The sequence below is a fragment of the Eubalaena glacialis genome, chromosome 2 (assembly GCF_028564815.1).
Source record: "Eubalaena glacialis isolate mEubGla1 chromosome 2, mEubGla1.1.hap2.+ XY, whole genome shotgun sequence".
NCBI lineage: Eukaryota > Metazoa > Chordata > Mammalia > Artiodactyla > Balaenidae > Eubalaena > Eubalaena glacialis.
The window spans coordinates 13,095,244-13,102,349 of record NC_083717.1 but is presented as its reverse complement, the minus strand read 5'-3'; positions in this window follow the sequence as shown (position 1 = coordinate 13,102,349).

The window sequence follows — 7,106 nt, the reverse complement described above, 5'->3', positions numbered from 1 at the left end:
TTATACGTTAGTTCTATTTTAAATTTCTTGAGGAACCTCCATACTGTTTTCCACAGTGGCTGTACTGGTTTACATTCCCATCAAGTGTCCAAAGGCTCCCATTTCTCCACATCCTCACTGGCATTTGTTAGCTCTTATTTTATTGATAATAGACATCCAAACAGGTGTGAAGTGATATCTCATTGTGGTTTAGATTTGCATTTCCCTGATTTTTAATGATTTTGAGCACCTTTTCATGTACGTACTAACCATTTGTATGTCTTCTTTGGAAAAATGTCTATTCAGGTATTTTGCTCATTTTTAAATTGAGGTGTTTTTTTTGCTATTGGGTTGTATGATCTCCTTAAATATTTTGAATATTAACCCCTTAATGTATATGTGGTTTACCAATATTTTCTCCCATTCCATAGGTTGTCTTTTCATTTGTTGATGGTTTCCTTTGTTGTACAGAAGCTTTCTGGTTTGATATAGTCTCACTTGTTTATTTTTGCTTTCGTTGACTTTGCTTTTGGTGCCAAATCCAAAGAATTATTGCCAAGACCAACATCAAGGAGCTTATCACCTAGGTTTTCTTCTGGGAGTTTCAGGTCATACATTCAGGTCTTTAGTCCATTTTGACTCAATTTTTGTGTATGGTGTATGGTATATCCAGTTTTCCTAACAACATTTATTGAAGAGACTATTCTTTCCTCATTGTATATTTTGCCACCTTTGTCAGAAATTAATTGACCATATATGCATGTGTTTATTTTTGGACTCTCCATTCTGTTTCATTGATCTATTTCTCTGTTTTTATGCCAATACCATACTGGTTTGATTACTCTTTGTAATATAGCTTGAAATCAGGAAGTGTGATGCCTTTAGCTTTGTTCTTTTTTCTCAAGGTTGCTTTGGCTATTTGGGGCCTTTTGTGGTTCCATAAGAATTTTAGAATTATTTTTTTCTATTTACGTAGAAAACACCATTGGAATTTTGATTGGGTTTGCACTGAATCTGTAGATCGCTTTGAGCAGTGTGGACACTTTAACAATACTAATTTTTCCAATTCATGAAATGTCTTTCCATTTATTTGTGTCTTCTTCAGTTTCTTTCATTTGTGGTTTATAGTTTTCAGTGTACAGAGCTTTCACCTCCTTGGTTAAATTTATTTCTAAGTATTTAATTCTTTTTGATGCTATAGTAAATGGAATTTTTCTTAATTTCTCTTTCTAATTGTTCATTGTTAGTGTGTAGAAACACAACTGATTTTTGTATATTGATTTTGTATCCTGCAACTTTACCGAATTTATTTGTTCTAACAGTTTTTTTAGTGGAATCTTTAGAGTTTTCTACATATAATATCACATCATCTGCAAATAGAGACAGTTTTACTTTTTCCTTTCTGATTTGGATACCTTTTATTTCTTTTTTCTTCTTTTTCTTTTCTTTCTTTTTTTAAAAATTCCTAATTGCTCTGTCTACTAATGCACAACAATGCTCTATAAAGTAGCTTTGGCCATCAAATAGTTTTCTCAATAGTCATAATACTGGCAAATCCACATTCATAATTAAATATATACCTAAATATTTGCATCAGTTACATATCTTCCCCAAACACCAGAAGCTTTACTTGAGTCATAGGGCAAAATTGTCATCTAGTGTTTTTAAGGCCGAAGAAATATAAGGCAGCTGATTATTTTAGCAGATATGCATCATTTCCTTGACTTTGGCCCTTAATATGAGTTTTATCTTGATTGAAGCCAACTGGAGAACCATCTTAGAACCTTCAAATCATAAACTGCAGTACTCAGAACTAGTGGATAATAGAACTTCCCATCTGAGCTGCTATTGTCCACTCTGGTGAATCAACTGAAAAATTTTTTTCTGTAGTTAGACAATAGAAATTGCAAATATTTCTAATCACCAAAACTGTAATATTCTTTAACGAAATTCTTTTGAATAAATATATAGCATACTACCTTTCTATTTGAATTAGTTTTCAGGTGCTGTAATTAGCATTGCCAAGCTTAGAAAGATAGTTTTTGACTTGGATTATGTTCATTAAGATGCTCAAAAATGTGATGAACATAATCCAAAATTGCAAGGTTCACGTGAAATATAACGTGTATGGTGAACATTAATAGGTTCAAAGAAAAAAGACACTAGTGTTTAATTACTGTTAGAATTTAATGTTAAATAGTAAGACCAGTAGAGTAACAATGATTTATGCTTACTTTCTCAAGTAGTATCCTGTGACTGCAATGAAAACAAACTGCTTAGTAAGTGGAATATATGTAGAACTACATTTTCTGCAGAGGTAGGAATGTGTTTATAAGAGATAGAGACTAAATTTGAAGTGAAGAACTCATCTTATTTTGAATAGAGGAAAACAAAATCTCTCTATTTTGGTATTGTTTTCTTTTTGGACTTTATTTGAATATATTGTCTAATTTAATATGAAAAATTAAATTAGATTAATGTGATAGAGAAAATTATTTGTATTTAAGAGTTTGTTTTGTTATTTAGTTTTTGTGTGAACTTGGTCTGTCTTCCATTAAATAAAGATGTCAGAATATTTTATCTCTCTTTAATTTTTCGATTCTTACAAAGGGGTCATATTTAAAATAAGCCCTACACCCTGAAATCAACTGCTCAGAGAATTATTATTATTATTTTTAACATCTTTATTGGAATATAATTGCTTTACAATGGTGTGTTAGTTTCTGCTGTATCACAAACTGAATCAGCTATATGAATACATATATCCCCATATCCCCTCCCTCTTGCATCTCCCTCCCACCCTCTCTATCCCACCCCTCTAAGTGGTCACAAAGCACCAAGCTGATCTCCCTGTGCTATGCGGCTGCTTCCCACTAGCTATCTATTTTACATTTGGTAGTGTATATATGCCCATGCCAGTCTCTCACTTCGTCCCAGCTTACCCTTCCCCCTCCCCGTGTCCTCAAGTCCATTCTCTATGTCTGCGTCTTTATTCCTGTCCTGCCCCTAGGTTCTCCAGAACCTTTTTTTAAAATTTAGATTCCATACATATGTGTTAGCATACAGTATTTGTTTTTCTCTTTGACTTACTTCACTCTGTATGACTGACTCTAGGTCCATCCACCTAAATACAAATAACTCAATTTCATTTCTTTTTATGGCTGAGTAATGTTCCATTGTATATATGTGCCACATCTTCTTTATCCATTAATCTGTCGATGGACACTTAGGTTGTTTCCATGTTCCGGCTATTGTAAATAGAGCTGCAATGAACACTGTGGTACATGACTCTTTTTGAATTATGGTTTTCTCAGGGTATATGCCCAGTAGTGGGATTGCTGGGTCGTATGGTAGGTCTATTTTTAGTTTTTTAAGGAACCTCCATACTGTTCTCCATAGTGGCTGTATCAATTTACATTCCCACCAACAGTGCAAGAGGGTTCCCTTTTCTCCACACCCTCTCCAGCATTTATTGTTTCTAGATTTTTTGATGATGGCCATTCTGACCGGTGTGAGGTGATACCTCACTGTAGTTTTGATTTGCATTTCTCTAATGATTAATGATGTTGAGCATTCTTTCATGTGTTTGCTGGCAATCTGTATATCTTCTTTGGAGAAAAGTCTATTTAGGTCTTCTGTCCATTTTTGGATTGGGTTGTGTTTTTTTTTATATTGAGCTGCATGAGCTGCTTGTAAATTTTGGAGATTAATCCTTTGTCAGTTGCTTCATTTGCAAATATTTTCTCCCATTCTGAGGGTTGTCTTTTCGTCTTGTTTATGGTTTCCTTTGCTGTGCAAAAGCTTTTAAATGTCATTAGGTCCCATTTGTTTATTTTTGTTTTTATTTCCATTTCTCTAGGAGGTGGATCAAAAAGGATCTTGCTGTGATTTATGTCATAGAGTGTTCTGCCTATGCTTTCCTCTAAGAGTTTTATAGTGTCTGGCCTTACATTTAGGTCTTTAATCCATTTTGAGTTTATTTTTGTGTATGGTGTTAGGGAGTGTTCTAATTTCATTCTTTTACATGTACCTGTCCAGGTTTCCCAGCACCACTTATTGAAGAGGCTGTCTTTTCTCCATTGTATATTCTTGCCTCCTTTATCAAAAAGAAGGTGACAATATGTGCGTGGGTTTATCTCTGGGCTTTCTATCCTGTTCCATTGATCTATATTTCAATTTTTGGCCCAGTACCATACTGTCTTGATTACTGTAGCTTTGTAGTATAGTTTGAAGTCAAGGAGCCCAATTCCTCCAGCTCTGTTTTTCTTTCTCAAGATTGCTTTGGCTATTCGGGGTCTTTTGTGTTTCCATACAAATTGTGAAATTCTTTGTTCTAGTTCTCTGAAAAATGTCATTGGTAGTTTGATAGGGATTGCATTGAATCTGTAGATTGCTTTGGGTAGTAGAGTCATTTTCACAGTGTTGATTCTTCCAATCCAGGAACATGGTATATCTCTCCATCTGTTTGTATCATCTTTAATTTCTCTCAGCAGTGTCTTATAGTTTTCTGCATACAGGTCTTTTGTCTCCTTAGGTGGGTTTATTCCTAGGTATTTTATTCTTTTTGTTGCAATGGTAAATGGGAGTGTTTTCTTAATTTCTCTTTCAGATTTTTCATCATTAGTGTATAGGAATGCAAGAGATTTCTGTGCCTTAATTTTGTATCCTGCTACTTTACCAAATTCATTGATTAGCTCTAGTAGTTTTCTGGTAGCATCTTTAGGATTCTCTATGTATAGTATCATGTCATCTGCAAACAGTGACAGTTTTACTTCTTTTTTCCGATTTGGATTCCTTTTATTTATTTTTCTTCTCTGATTGCTGCAGCTAACACTTCCAAAACTATGTTGAATAATAGTGGTGAGAGTGGGCAACCTTGTCTTGTTCCTGATCTTAGTTGAAATGGTTTCAGTTTTTCACCATTGAGAACGATGTTGATTGTGGGTTTGTCATATATTATGTTGAGGTAAGTTCCCTCTATGCCTACCTTCTGGAGGGTTTTTACCATAAATGGGTGTTGAATTTCACTGAAAGCTTTTTCTGCATCTATTGAGATGATCATATGGTTTTTCTCCTTCAATTTGTTAATATGGTGTATCACATGGATTGATTTGCATATATTGAAGAATACCTGCATTCCTGGGATAAACCCCACTTGATCATGGTGTATGATCCTTTTAATGTGCTGTTGGATTCTGTTTGCTAGTATTTTGTTGAGGATTTTTGCATCTATGTTCATCAGTGATATTGACCTGTAGTTTTCTTTCTTTGTGACATCTTTGCCTCGTTTTGGTATCAGGGTGATGGTGGCCTTGTAGAATGAGTTTGGGAGTGTTCCTCCCTCTGCTATATTTTGGAAGAGTTTGAGAAGGATAGGTGTTAGCTCTTCTCTAAATGTTTGATAGAATTTGCCTGTGAAGCCATCTGGTCCTGGGCTTTTGTTGGAAGATTTTTAATCACAGTTTCAATTTCAGTGCTTGTGATTGGTCTGTTCATATTTTCTATTTCTTCCTGGTTCAGTCTCAGAAGGTTGTGCTTTTCTAAGAATTTGTCCATTTCTTCCAGGTTGTCCATTTTATTGGCATATAATTGCTTGTAGTATTCTCTCCTGATCATTTGTATTTCTGCAGTGTCAGTTGTTACTTCTTTTTCATTTCTAATTTTATTGATTTGAGTCCTCTCCCTCTTTTTCTTGATGAGTCTGGCTAATGGTTTGTCAATTTTGTTTATCTTCTCAAAGAACCTGCTTTTAGTTTTATTGATCTTTGCTATTGTTTTCTTTGTTTCTATTTCATTTATTTCTGCTCTGATCTTTATGATTTCTTTCCTTCTGCCAACTGGGTTTTGTTTGTTCGTCTTTCTCAGTTCCTTTAGGGGTAAGGTTAGATTGTTTAATTGAGATGTTTCTTGTTTCTTGAGGTAGGATTGTATTGCTATAAACTTCCCTCTTAGAACTGCTTTTGCTGCATCCCATAGGTTTTGGGTCGTCACGTTTTCATCGTCATTTGTTTCTAGGTATTTTTTGATTTCCTCTTTGATTTCTTCAGTGATCTCTTGGTTATTTAGTAGTGTATTGTTTAGCCTCCATGTGTTTGTATTTTTTACAGATTTTTTTTCCATAATTGATATCTAGTCTCAGAGTGTTGTGGTTGGAAAAGATACTTGATATGATTTCAATATTCTTAAACTTACCAAGGCTTGATTTGTGACCCAAGATATGATCCTGGAGAATGTTCCATGAGCACTTGAGAAGAAAGTGTATTCTGTTGTTTCTGGATGGAATGTCCTATAAATATCAATTAAGTCCATCTTGTTTAATGTGTCATTTAAAGCTTCTGTTTCCTTATTTATTTTCATTTTGGATGATTTGTCCATTGGTGAAAGTGGGGTGTTAAAATCCCCTACTATTATTTTGTTACTGTTGATTTCCCCTTTTATGGCTGTTAGCATTTGCCTTATGTATTGAGGTGCTCCTATGTTGGGTGCATAAATATTTACAATTATTATATCTTCTTCTTGGATTGATCCCTTGATCATTATGTAGTATCCTTCTTTGTCTCTTGTGATAGTTTTTATTTTAAAGTCTATTCTGTCTGATATGAGAATTGCTACTACAGCTTTCTTTTGATTTCCATTTGCATGGAATATCTTATTCCATCCTCTCACTTTCAGTCTGTATGTGTCCCTAGGTCTGAAGTGGGTCTCTTGCAGGCAGCATATATACGGGTCTTGTTTTTGTATCCATTCAGCCAGTCTATGTCTTTTGGTTGGAGCATTTAATGCATTTACATTTAAGGTAATTATCGATATGTACATTCGTATTACCATTTTCTTAATTGTTTTGGGTTTGTTATTGTATGTCTTTTCCTTCTCTTGTGTTTTCTGCCTAGAGAAGTTCCTTTAGCATTTGTTGTAAAGCTGGTTTGGTGGTGCTGAATTCTCTTAGCTTTTGCTTGTCTGTAAAGGTTTTAATTTATCCATCGAATCTGAATGAGATCCTTGCTGAGTAGAGTAAACTTGGTTGTAGGTTTTCGCCTTTCATCACTTTAAATATGTCCTGCCACACTCTTCTGGCCTGCAGAGTTTCTGCTGAAAGGTCAGCTGTTAACCTTATGGGGATTCCCTTG